The 14,578-nt window shown below is 44.0% G+C and overlaps 1 long non-coding RNA gene across 1 annotated transcript; it reads right to left on the bottom strand.

The window, feature by feature from the left end:
- Positions 1-5,368: 5,368 nt before the first annotated feature.
- LOC120441273 lies at positions 5,369-14,357 on the bottom strand. Its single transcript, XR_005613950.1, has 4 exons — positions 13,724-14,357; positions 13,431-13,599; positions 8,035-8,123; positions 5,369-7,102 (listed from the first exon to the last, which is right to left on the bottom strand). It is a non-coding gene; the product is annotated as an uncharacterized LOC120441273 (long non-coding RNA).
- Positions 14,358-14,578: the final 221 nt, after the last annotated feature.

Below are 14,578 nucleotides of genomic sequence, written 5' to 3'. Positions count from 1 at the left end.
GGCGCACACAGTGGTCTGTTACTGCAGTATTAGCTTGATAATAAACTGACTGCATATTTGTATTTTTCTCTCATCCATCGACACCATCTGACTCATTTGAGATGAACCAATCACATCAAAGCTTCTGTTTGAGGGTGATGACATCATCTGTGGTGCATGCCAAACGCATGCAGAGATGCCATCTGGAGGGTGCTGACTCAGCACAGCACTCACACACACGTCTGATCACTCCAGCTCACACGCTTGTGCACTAGCACGGTAGTCAACGACACTAAAAAACGATTTGTCTTATTTGGTTCTGGTAGGATCCACTGAGGTTTGGAACCATGTCCCTGAGTTTTCTGCCTGCAGAGGACACTTCATCAGTACTAACAGCATTTTATAATCGCATAATTTAAGCGGGTGTATCTTCCAAAGAACAGCATCACATTTACAAACTTTACAAGGACCTCAGATCAGAGCCAGAGGTGTTTTTGGTTTTCCCCACATTACTCAGCATACACACACACACATATATGAAATATGTTCTGGGACTTTCAGGATTCCAAGCACAAGCATGAGAAGCATGAGGCCTGCGGTCTGTATGCAGCAGGATCGTGTCTTACTCAGCTAACTGCAGAATCAACCCTGGGTCTTCTGTACTACACAGGTTGATCACTTCTCACTGGCCTATATCACCACAGGCTGCAAACCTGACAGAGCATGTTGTGTTCAACGGTTATGAATCATCGCCTACTGACCAATCATTCTGCAGGAAAGTGTTACCATATCTGGAAGATCCCTCGGACACGTGTACACAGACAGTAACGTTTTCAATAGCATGTAATGTCTTTGTGTTTCCTTTATGTTCATCAGTAAGAAATAGAAATTCTTCAATTCAAATTTATCTCCCGATTTTTTCATTTTGGCTCCATGTCCTCTTCTATAAGCTTTACATATGATGCTCAAATACAACAGCTCTTTGTACTTTATATCCAGTTGGCACACAGGCGGCATCTGGGTTTATATTTATTATTTCAGGAGGACACCAGTGCTCCACTTTAAAGAATAAAAACACAAACTGAAACATAAGAAATACTCGATTACAATTCATCTCATACTCGGGTATCTGATAGAGCTGCATACATCTGTTCACTTACACAGCAGAGTTATAGCTTTTCAGACACTAACTGATATTTCAAACAAAAATGGATTAGATACACATTTACAACAGTATCAGACTGCTGCCTGCTTCCTCCAGCTGACACACAACTTCACACAGCACTGCTGTAAACAGGCAGACACACAAACCCTCATCAGCAGCTGGAGTAGCTGACCTTCACAACACTGAACAACACATCATAAGGAATTTAGAGAAGTCAGTAAATGTCCTGTTTTAACAACACTGATGTAATGAACAGTTATCGTAAATGTTAACGTGTCACATCTTGAGTCAGCTGATCTCAATACATCATGTGATAGGGTGAGGAATGTCTCAGACTGGTTCATGTGATGAGGGTCAACAACCCTGTGAAGGGACAGCTCCCACCAGGGCTTAAATACCTGGGTCTCATCACCGTTTGATCTTAGAAGTGAAGAAACTTTTCAAGAAACTTAAAGATGTCCAGTCGCTTTTCTTTCCAAGCTCCTTAGATTAGCTGCTTAACTACAACAGCACCTTCTAACAGCTACTCCTGGTGCACATCCTAAGACTGGATAATTGGGAAGGTTGTGTCAGGAAGTGCATTTAGAATAAAGTCTTTGTTAAATCAAACATTTGGATACGTCCACTGTGGAAATAAGGCAGCAGCCAAAGGTACCTGTGTGTATTGATCACACCAGCCATCTGTTATTATTAAAATAGCAGGCGGTGGCTGTGGCTCATAATTAAACAAGAGAGCACTGCTCATCTGTAATGTTATAATTTTGATTTAACAGGATAACAAAATTATTTCTATCAAAAAACTGTTTATTTCTCTCAGATTGATGCTGACTCCTACTAAGGCAGCCGACATTACCATAGAGCCAGACGCACAGCACTGCAGACGGACTGGTTCTTATATAAAGCTTTTCTACTCTGAGCGCTCAAAGCGCTTTTACACAACTTGTTCATTCACCCAATCACACCTGCACTTTTTCCCAAACGTTAGCTAAGTGCTTCCTAGCTAACATTCATACTCTGATGGAGGCATTGGAGAGCAACATGCGGTTAGTACCTTGCCCAAGGACATTTGGCATGCAGACTGGAGCAAACTGGGATCCAACCACCAACCAGTAGGTGACCTGCTCTACCACCTGAGCCACAGACACTCCACATGAAAAGCTGGAGGTCAGGCAGCACTGCCCCAGGACAGAACAGAGCGAGCGTCAGTGACGACAGATCTGAATCGAATTGTCACACAGAAACAGACTGCAAGCAGCAACAACTGTGAACTGAAACAGTAAGTCATAAATAAGACAGGTAATTGGCAGCATGCTACAGTACTGATCTGCCAGCATTGTGGCTTATCTCGATGCTATGCTTGATTAAATATCAGTCATAAAAAGTTTATCACTATTGTTTTTTTTACAGTTACAAGTACAAGAGAAATAAGAAAGTGTACGTAAGCTGTAAACCCCCTCACTACACACTTTATACACTTTTCTCAGACAGGCATGAACATTTTCACACTTTTCTCTGTTTAAACTCTCTCAAAGTTCGTCGACATTGTTGTTTGTTGGGAGAAAACTTACAAACATACAGTGCAGCACCTCAGAGTCACACTGCTAGCGATCGACGATTTATGTAAATTTGACAAGCTGAACGCATTCTGTACTGTGCAGGAGACACGGCACAAGATTGATTGACAATGGTCTACAGCCAATCAGGACGCAGAACACTGTGCTGTAAGAAAAATAATGCATGCAAAATTGCACAAAAGAAATCAGTGAAACAGCGAGCCTGCGAAAGGTGAACTGCGTTATAGCGAGGAGCACTGTACTGGTAACTTCCACTGAAAATATTCAGTTGTGCCTCCTCCAGCTCCATCCCCAAACCAACCAGCAGGTCTCACTGTCATCATGTGAACCTCACCGTTCTCTCTTGCTGCTCTCCTTTAGGCACAAATCACCTCTAATGCTTGTTGCCACCCGCTCCACCGTACCTGCACTCTCTTCATCACCTGTCTTTTGTGTACTTTGCTTTAGACTCTTGATGCCAGGTATGTAAATGTCTTCACATGCATATGAACTTGAGACATCCCGTTCTTAATCTGTAGGGTTTAATATGATGTTGGCCCACCCTTTACAGCGATGACAGCTCTAACTCTTGTGGGAGGCCTTCCACAAGGATTAGGAGTGTGTTTATGGGAATTTCTGATCAAGTGAATTATTAGGTCAGACAGTGGTGTTGGACGAGAAGGCCTGGGTCACAGTCTCCACTCTAAATTCATCCCAAAGGTGTTCTATCAGGGCAGGACTCTGCACAGGCCCAGTAAAGTGTTTCCACACTACCTTTCTTTCTGCATTGTGATACAGACATGTTAGAACAGGAACGGGCCGTCCCCAAACTGTTCCACAAAGTTGGAGCATTAAATTGTGCCTTACTATGCTGAAGCATTAAGAGTTCATTTCCCTGGAAGTAAGACGCCAAGCCCAACTCTCGAAGTGGAAATGTCTCAACTGGATGTGTTGCACAGCTGGCATCCTATCATGATATCACACTGGAATTCTTTGAGTTCTCGAGAGGGATCCATTCTTTCACAAATGTTTGCAGAAGCAGTGCGCACACCTAGCGCCTTGTTTTTATTCATCTGTGACCATGAAAGTGATTGGAACATCTGAATTCAATGATTCGGATGGGAGACTGTTTACTTTAGGCAATATAGTGTATGCTTCTCTAGATGCACACAGATGCAAGGCTCCTTCCTAGGCTGAACCTAGCTTCAACCCATAGCATCGTGGTATTGCTGATCAGCTTTGTTCTTTGACAGGTTTTATATTTACTTGGATATTCAAAAAGGCAAATGACTAAATTAGCTAAATCAGCAAAAAAAAAAAAATGCGAAAAAAAGAAAACACCAAACAAACAAACAAAAACAAACAACTAACAACCAGAAATTTACTTTAATTTGCTTCATGGATATAAAGAGACCTGCTGGAGTATGAACTTAAAAAACAAATTCATCTTCATCACTAAATTTCCTGAAATATCCATCACACCATGCTTAGGCACACACACCAGCAGGATTAACCGGACAGGTCAGAGATTCAAGAGGAAGCCAGAGGTACCTTCCTCAAGGAAAGTTAAAGCTTGAGACAAGGAGGAACCAAATGTTAAAACATGGAACACGTGTTTCAGCTATCAGATGCAACTCCCTCTCTTTCTGGATCAGCTTTCAGTCTCCAGACAGCAGCTGTCTACAGAGAGGAAAAACTTAGACAGAGTGGTCAGACATGGAATGTGTGTGTGTGTGTGTGTGTGTGTGTGATAGGCATTCAGAGGCACCACATTCACTGCGAGAACAAACACATTTCTAATCTGTGACTCCTGTTACACATTTTGAATTATTATCATTTATCGTGATATGGAATCACATGAATGGAACATCGTACTTAAACATGATAAACACAGTAAAATTATCCAGTTATATGAGAGAGGGAATTAAAAACACGAGCGTGCTTTAAACAGTTACCTCTGGACACAACAGACAAAGAAATGACAGGGTCGAGTTTCACGTGTCAGCCGACCAGGATGATCACACGCTGCTCTTTTCTGTTCAAATCCTGCCTCAATAACAGCAAATTACTCCCTGATGAATACTGGATGAGCATCAAAAGCATATAGACAGCAAGGCTCCACGCTCAGATCACTGATGTAAAGCCCAAAAAGATCAGATGATGCTTGTATCCTGAACTGGAGAGTATTAAGGATTAATATGGCCACTCTGATTCTTTCTGTTCTATAAATACTCTACAGTAAGCCAGATTCTGTTCACTCAATTACAGCCTGACACAAGTGTGTGTGTGTGTGTGTGTGTGTGTGTGTGTGTGTTATGGGGGTCACACTCTGACCACACACACACACACACACACACACACACACACACATATACTTACACAACGCACAGACAAGGTACTCTTTGTTTGTATGTAGACGTCATATGCATATTCATGTAACCTCAATAAAAGACCAGTGTTACGGGGGAGCGGACGAGAGCGACTGGGGTCAAGCGAAGGAACGGCGCTTGTCACACACACACACACACACACACACACACACACACACACACACACACACACACACACACACATATACTTACACAACGCACAGACAAGGTACTCTTTGTTTGTATGTAGACGTCATATGCATATTCATGTAACCTCAATAAAAGACCAGTGTTACGGGGGAGTGGACGAGAGCGACTGGGGTCAAGCGAAGGAACGGCGCTTGTCGTGGTTCTCTCCCTCATATATGAGTGACACAAAGAACTTTGCCTACTTGGTGTTCAATGCTTTTGCTGTGTAGTTGAATTGTCTTGAACGTTCCAGCGAATAGGTTTAAGCTACGAACCTATCATTAATTGGTCCTCTGAGCCGGAGCCCTGGAGTCGACATTCACCGAGGGGAGAAGAGACACGCTGAAAGACTGACGTCAGCCAGGAAGTTCCTGTAGTAAAGTCCCGAGACGTGAGAATTTGTCATCGGGCCGGTGGATTTAGCTGTCTGTCTTTTCTCCTCCATAGAGCAGCATCTGCATTACAAAGGCAGTGGTATGTGGAGTGCAATAGAGTTAGGTAACGGTTTGTGTGGGTGTGTGTGGTGGGGGGGAGTGGGAGAGCCGGTAGTGAGTTCAAGAGTCTGATGGCTTGTGGGAAAAAGCTATTTCGCAGCCTGGAGGATTGGGCCCCGATGCTGCGATAGCGTCGGCCAGATGGGAGGAGAGAAAAGAGTGCGTGTGAGGGGTCAAGCATGATGCAGGAGGCCTTGCTGATGCAGAGCTTGGTGAAGATGTCCTGTAGCAGGGACAGGTTCAGGGACAGGTTGTTCTCGCTGCACCAGAACGCCAGCTGCTGAACCTCATCTCTGTACGCCGACTCGTCGTTGTTGCTGATGAGCGAACCTGATGATGTGGTTGGAGCTGTGTAGAGCAGTGCAGTGTCAGGACAGCGAACAACAGTGGGATGAGAACACTGCCTTGAGGAGCTCCTGTTCTCAGTCTGATGGTGCTGGAGATGTTGTCGCCGATTCTGAAGAGCTGTTTCGGTTTTACTGACCTGCTGGGAGGCAGATGTTCAATCTTCAATCTTAGGCAGAATATCCAGTGATGAGCAGCTTCTTTGTACTTCCTGTTTCACTGTTGTTTCTTCTCCCAGCAGATGACTTTCTTATTTTGGAATCATATATTATATCTGAGGAAACCTGCTGTAAACTGCAGTCTGTGCACTTAATAAACAATGAAAATATATATTTTATGTTATTAAAATAAGATATGTAAAAGGACTTTGATGTGTGTGAGTGACTTCTATTGTTATATCATACACTGATTAGTTTTCTCTGAAATCTAAACAGAAGAAACAAAGAGGTATTCACCCTCCGCCTCTTCCTTTTCTCTGTACAAATATTATATTTTATTATAACTTTCTTGTTAAACAGAATTCAGATGATGGTGACAGTCTCACCCTGGCGGTTCAGCTCCTTTCCTCGTCCATCAGGTCAGAGGTCATTTCACTGTCTTCCATAAACTGCTGGAAGCCCAGAAGATTAAGGCAGCGGGTCCTTAAACTGAAAAGAACATTGATTACAACACAGAATCACAAACATAATTACATACAGTACTGTGCAAAGGTTTCATCAATCAACAAAATGCAGTGAATGAACAAAAGAGAAATCTAAATCACGTCACATTTTGAAGGAACTCAGCTGGTCGGTTGTTCCAAAGATCTTGGAGAACTAACCACAGATTTTCTGTGGATACAGGCTTCCTCAACCCCTTCTGTCTCTTCATGTAATCCCAGACACATTCGATGATGTTAAGATCAGAGCTCTGTGGGGGCCGTACCATCACTTCCAGTACTTCTTGTTCTTCTTTACACTGAAGATAGTTCCTAATGACTTTGGCTGTGTGTTTGGGGTTGTTGTCCTGCTGTAGAATACATTTGGGGTTAATAAACAATCATTAATCATTCATGAACTGAATTGAATGGAATGAATTGAACTGAAGATTGCTATACATGCATTTATTTCCTCACGCTTGGACTACTGTAACTCACTGTTGATGTATCTAAGCAAAGGTTCTCTGGATCGTCTGCAGGTTGTGCAAAACGCTGCCGCTAGGGTTTTGACAAAATCTGTATTCACATGTGACACCGTTCCTATCTCAGCTACACTGGCTTCCTGTTGAATTCAGAGGCCATTTTAAGATCCTGGTCTTGACTTTTAGATCAGAGATGTTGGCACCAGCCTACATCTCTGATCTGCTACAGCCCTACATCCCTAGCAGGTGCCTCAGGTCATCTGATCAGGGCTTACTTGCTATAAAACAGACTAAGATCAGAACTAAGGGTGATGGAGCTTTTGCCACTGTGGCCCCTAGACTGTGGAACTCTCTCCCCCAAACCTTAAGAATTGTGGACGCAGTAGTTGTTTTTAAAAAAAACAACTCAAAACTCACCTTTTTAAAACTGCTTTTGGTTAATTTTTGCCTGTTTTATATTGTCTGTTTTATATTGTCTGTTTTACCTTTTTATGACTGGTTATCTTATGTGCAGCACTTTATGACTCTGTCTAGAAAGGCGCTATATATAAAATTTTATTTACTTATTTTTCTGAACGCATTCTTTGTTTACAGCATTGTTGCATACCTGCCTAAACCTTTGGCACACTACTGTATATGTAACCGCTGTGTTCCTGCGATGAAAGGTAAAAAGAATGAAAGACCTCCAAGTAATTAACTTGCCGCTCCAGTTCCTCTCCTACAGGGAATTGTAGAAAGGGAGAGGCCAAAGGGTACCCCAAATTTAAAGGGTTGCACCAAAAGGTGTAACAGCAGGTGTGTTACACAGTGTGGGTATTTACAGAGGTGTGAGCAGTCTGCAGCTTGTTGTGGTGGGAGATGGCCGAGTCCATGTGGATCAAACAGGGGAGGAGTGAGACGACAGGACAGCCTGCAGGAGGAAAACACCACAAAGTCACAAAACCTCCATCAAGTTGACTCCTCCATTATTTCCGGGTCAACATCTGGGTCACATGATATGTTGTTTAATAACACATTGACTCACTACACAACTCTCTGTAGTTTGTGTGCTTTAAGAAAATAAGAGGAGACTTTAAGGTCTTTTGAAACAGTACAAATGTTCACCCTGTATATGAGGAGGAACATTCCCGAAAGAAACATGTGTACTTGTGTCTTCTCTTGGTTTACAGGGATGTGTTTCCTCACCCTTTCAGAACCCTTTCAAGTACCCTCACAGAGTGGAGTGTCTTTGAACATGATGACCTAGAGACTCACACAACCGCAGGTTACATCAAGCACTGCATGGACACTGTCTCCACGGAAAAGCCTGTCCGGGTCTACCCCAAACGTAAACCCTGGATGACGAGTAAGGCTCAGGCATTGTTAAAGGCATGCAACTCAACACACAAATCTGGGGACCAGGACATGTACAGCAGAGCAAGAGCAGACCTTAAATAAGGCATCAGAGCAGCAAAGCTGGACTATTCAAACAATCTATCAGACCACCTCTGTGATAACAACTCCAGAAAGGTATGGGAAGGCCTGAAACACATCACCAATTACAAAGGCAATGGGACAAATATAGATAATATGGACATCTCATTAGCAGAGGAACTTAAGCACTTCTTTGCCCGCTTCGAGAAAACTGCAGTCACCCCCACCATGCATGACGCCCTGCCCACAGCCTCCTCTGAGCACAGTCCCCACACATTTAGCCTCCAAGAACATCAGGTCCGCAATGTGTTCAGAGCAGTAAATCAGAGGAACGCAGCTGGCCCTGACGGAACACCTGGTAGATTGCTCAAAGCCTGCGCCGACCAGCTGGCTCCCATGTTCACCAGAGTATTCAATCTCTCCCTGTCACATGCCACTGTCCCTCACTCTCTGAAATCTGCAACAATAGTCCCCAAGTCCACCACCATCAGTAGCCTCAGCGACTACAGACCCATCGCACTGACTCCAGTGATTGCACAGTGCTTCGAGAAGCTGCTCCTAAGGCACATAAAGGACTGCCTCCCACCCTACAAGGCAAACAAGTCCACAGAGGATGCAATTTCCACTGCCCTTCACTCTGCTCTGCGTCACCTGGAGTATCCTGGGAAATCAGTAAGGATGCTCTTTATTGATTTCAGCTCGGCCTTCAATACCATCATCCCAGACATGGTATTGAAGTATAGACAAGCTTTTAAACCTAGACCCAGACCCCCCACCCGCTACATGTCCATGGATCAAAAACTTTCTCACAGGCCGTTCAAAATCAGTCAAGGTTGGCAACCGGAGATGATCCACCCTGTCACTCAGCACTGGCTCACCACAGGGATGTGTGCCGAGTCCACTCCTATACACCATCTGCACCAGTGGCTGCACCCCCACGCACCCCTGCAACATCATCATCAAATTTGCAGACGACACCACTCTGATGGGGCTCATCACCAACGATGATGACACCTCCTACAGACATGAGGTCCAGCGACTGTCAGAATGGTGTAACTACAAAAACCTCACCCTAAACACCAAGAAAACAAAGGAAGAGGTCATGGACTTCCGAAAAACAAGAACTGATCCCCCTCCCCTCTCCATAAAAGGTGACTATGTGGAGATGGTGTCCTCCTTTAAGTTTCTTGGCACCCACATATCTGAGGACCTATCTTGGTCCACAAACACATCAGCCCTAGTGAAGAAAGCCCAGCAGCGCCTCCATTTCTTGAGGGTTCTGAGATGGAACAGGCTGCAGACTGACCTCCTAGTGTCCTTCTACCGTTCCACTATCAGGAGTGTGCTGGGGCACGCCATCCCCGTGTGGTACGCTGGTTGCACAACAGCTGGCAAGAAGAGGCTACAGAGGGTCATCAGTACTGCAGAGAAGATGATCGGCTGTCCACTCTCCTCCCTGGACCTAATTGCCATTCAAGATGTCTCTCCAGAGCCAGAGCAATTATAAAGGACCACCTCCATCCTAGCCACCATCTCTTCAACATCCTGCCCTCTGGAAAAAGGTTCAGATCCATCAGGTGCAAAACCAACAAACTAAAGAACAACTTCTTCCCGTGGGCTGTCAGAACTCTTAATGCAAACAAAGAGTGTGAACAGACTTCTCCAACACATCCACTCTGACGCTGTCTTTCCATGCTCTGTGCAATATTTTTGGCTCATGTGCAATATTTTGGTCTCATTGGAATCACCACCCCCACCCTAAATGACCATGGCCCCTCCACCCTTATTTTATTTATTATATTATATAACTGCCCTTGTATACAACCACACAATGTTTCCTACGCACACACCATGTATATAGTTCACTCACACATATATGGATACATATATATTGCTTTTTATTTATTTATGTCAGGGGTCGGCAACCCTGGGCACGCCTGCCAAAGTTGGCATGCGAAGGGTTAACTGATGGCACGACCATAGCTGGACTGGCCATCGGGCATACCGGGCATTTGCCCAGTGGGCCGATGGCGATTTTTCGTTTTTATGGGCCGATGGTTTTTTTGTTTTTTTTTCGTAACGGTATAAACAATGAAAGATGGTGGATTGGCCAGATGCTGGCAGATGTGTAAAAATAACTCAGTTGTTTGGTGGTGGCAATGACGGAGCTTCCACAGAGGCCAGCAGGTGGATGAGGGAAAGGGGAGGCAGGAGGAGAGACCCGAGGCGGTTGCCGGTCCGAATGTCAGGTGAACTGAACTTCAGGTAAGAAGTTAGACCTGCAGTCTATCTGGGTCAGACATAAACCAAGTTTAGGTGGAGTTTATTTCCGTTGTGCTGACTTTTTACAGTCAGTTACAATAACTCGTACTGCGTACTAGCTAGCATGACGGAGTTTCTATACAGCTGGGTGGGTGCTTTGATGTTAGTGATAGTGAACTTTATTTTATTCATAAGGTTAGTTAGTACAGTTGCCAACTGTCTCGTAAAAAACGGAATCGTCCCGTATTCAGAGACAATATTACGCGTTTCGTATTGAGCTGAGAAGGAACTCAGCTTGTCCCGTATTTCAGGTAGAATGGAAAAAGACACAAAGCTGGAGTTATTCTGTGTGTTTACGCTGCACAGCTGCCTCTTCTTCTCTCATTCAATCATGAAACTGATCAATGATCAGCTGATCGGCTTTTCTGTCGCAAGTCCCGTCTCTCTTGTTTGTTTATCGCTCACTTTGCGCCAGAAAGAGGAAACCAGCGGATATCGCGTTAAACAACAGCAGTGCGTTTAAGCTTGATCAGCTGTTGTTAGAATTTATTTAATATTAATTTCTAGTATCAGCTGATGTTTGCTGGAGCCACAGCTGTAAAAGCTGCTGGTCATGATATCGGTTTGGATATGTGGTGAGAGGGAAACATGCAGATGAAACCAGGAGATGTCCTTACTGAATCATCAGAGCTGAACAGGTGATGGAGAAACAGGTTTACCTTTTAGGTGACATGAATGAGTTGAAGGGAAGTTATGAACTGTTTCTGAGAGACAAATAACACCAGGATCCTTTTCTATGTAGCTGACAGCTGGTAACTGTGCAGGGGCGGCTCTAGCAAAGTGATGCCAGGGGGCCAGGTAGGGCATTAACAGGGAAAGGGGGGCACAAAGAAATACTTTTCTTTCTTATTCTCATTTAAAATATCTAGCTTTTATTAAATAATTATCTGAATCTTACAACCAAAGTTTTTATCTGGCATACAACGTATAGAAATCATACATATACCAACAAGACAGTGTGCATCACTGTCACAACAGTGTCTGTTTTCATTCAAAGGCTTTATGGCTTTTCTTATAATACCTGGTGGGCCGGTCTCTAGTCAAAATGCCCGGGCCGATTTTTTGCCCCAGTCCAGCCCTGTGCACGACACGCAGTGAATTAATCTGAGAAGGTGCATTAAAAAATAAATGGCCGGGCCAGCGGTGCACATCGCAAATTAGCTCACATAGACACATTAGTTGTGCCGCTTCTTAATGACGGTATCTTAGCTAACAACCCCAACTACCAGATTCAACTTGTAATTGGCTAAAAATCACTTAGCCTACTGGTGAGAGGGACGTTGCTAGCTGGCAGATTTTTCAAGCAATGTTGAAATTTCCACATTCCAACACTTCAAATGCTTCAGGAGCTGTCCGCTCAGCGCAGCATCAGCACCGCGGAAATACATGGATACATCCGAAGACTCGAGACAGAATTCACAATGCATTTTCAGTGTATGGACCAATGTTTTCTTTTCTAATCAAACCAGAAAGCTTTAATGAGCAGCTGGGTTTGTCTTGCATTAACTGCCTGGACACAGAGAACATCGAAATGCAGCTGACTGAACTGAAAAGCTCGACTCTGTGGGGGTCAAAGTTTGCAGAACTACACTCTACATATCTGTGTGAGCAGATTTTCTCTCCTCAGGTAGCCGTCTGAATGCTGGACACTCAGAGACCTGTGTCTCAGAGACCTGTGTCTCTGAGTGGGAGACCAGAGATCATGTGTATCTCTGTATTAACAAACATGCCATATTGGCCCAGTTTATTTTTCTTATCATTGTTGTGAGGAGACCATAGATAGCATTTGCATTTTCTGTTGTACAGTTCATTTGCTGTTCTAGAGTTCTTGTTATGGATAAAAAGTGTCTTTTTTTTGGTTTCAAAGTAGCTGATAACTATTCGCTGATAGCTGCCAACATCTGCGAACAAATATAATTCTATAAAGTTGTTCTATATAGTGTGTAACTGTTAATATAGAGCGTTGTTAAATTTATTGCTAATGCATTTACATGGCACATTGACTTCTGAGGAAATTTTAGATGGCACTCATCATCAAAAAGGTTGCCTACCCCTGATTTATGTGTTTCCCCCTCATTGTATATTGTTTTCCCTTTCCTTTTTCACCTTGTGGTCCAGCTACCCAGTTTCGCTGTGTAAGAAACCACACAATGACAATAAAACTCTAAGTCTAAGTAAATACAGGTGCAAAGGAAGAAGATTGTGATGAAGCATGCCATCTGGTGGAGAGAGCAAGCATTACGAGGCAGTGAGCTGAACAAGAGGAGCTCAGCGGTCTGAATGAAGTGAGATCGTGTTTCAACAACGAAACACTGAAACACACGTCACATGTCACGTTTCCTTCATTGTAACACAACAAAGACTCAGCTGTGCAGCACTCCATCACACAGCAGCTTTAAACACTTTTAGAGGCTGTATAGAAATATGAAGCTCTGTGTCTGACGGTTTGTGTGTAAACTAGCGTCTGCCCTCTCAGGCTCACCTCGATGTACTGGTAGTTGTAGCCTCTCTCAGCCAACTGGATGACAATCAGCGAGAGGACGGGCTGAAGAAGGTGCACTTGGACCAAACCACAGCCACGCTGAACAGAGTGAGGACGACGGAGAGGAGGCGGTAAAACCAGGGCTTCAGGAGGCACTCCTAGTACTACTCTGTGACACACACACACACACGGGGCGGTGTTTACTCTTCGATGTCACTGCCACTAGCACCCAAAGGAAAACTGTAGCAGGACACCTGTGCAGGTGATCACAGCAGGAATCTGATTACACCCACCTACAGTCGGGATGTAGATGTATCTGCTGAGCCAGCCGGCTGGCTCTGACAACGGGAAGCTGTGGACGAATTGGTGGGTGGAGCTGTTCTCCTTCTTGGCCACATCGTCCAGGTGGATGGCATGCCGCAAGAGGATCTACCACTGCACACGAGTCCTGTTGTGTCTCAGCACGGTGTAGATCACCTGCACATGACGGGTTCAGACATGAGAGCATGAAAAACACAAAGTTACTGCTAACATTAACCAATCCATGAGAGCGTGACAGCAGCTGACTTATTTATTACCTTAAAACCCCTGAGGAGAAAACCAGTACTTTAAGAGTGCACAGGAAACAGAAGATTTCAGCTGTGTGCAGCCTGAGGAGGAAACTACGAGCACAGAGAGAAACCTCATCATCACCTCGTCATTATCTTCCTCTTTTTTTTTGCTCTGTGGTGGAACGAGGACTATCTTTTCTCCTCTTCTTCTGCTGTTTACCTGAACCACCATCAAACAAAGCTCAGCTGACAGCAGTGATTACAAAGATATTGAGTCATGTCTTTATCGCCTTTCGCATCGTATGCCTTAGTTTGGTTGAAGTCTATGGTACCGTCACACTGGTGCTCTTTCAAAGAACCATCACAATGAATAACACGTGTGACACGCCAGCACAGCTGCTAGGAAACTAATACTCTCCCCATGTTTTACATACAGATCTTTCTCCTGTGTGATTTCACTGTTGCTTCTTGAGATTAAAAATATAAATAAAAAGCTTTTCTTTGCCACTTTGTGTCAGGTTTATATTATTGGATTGTAATTTATGCTTAGAAATATTTACTCATATATGCTTAGAGTTTTATAATCAATTGCATGTT

Source organism: Oreochromis aureus, linkage group 7, assembly GCF_013358895.1.
Source record: "Oreochromis aureus strain Israel breed Guangdong linkage group 7, ZZ_aureus, whole genome shotgun sequence".
NCBI classification, from domain to species: domain Eukaryota; kingdom Metazoa; phylum Chordata; class Actinopteri; order Cichliformes; family Cichlidae; genus Oreochromis; species Oreochromis aureus.
This window is presented reverse-complemented; position numbering and strand designations above follow the sequence as displayed.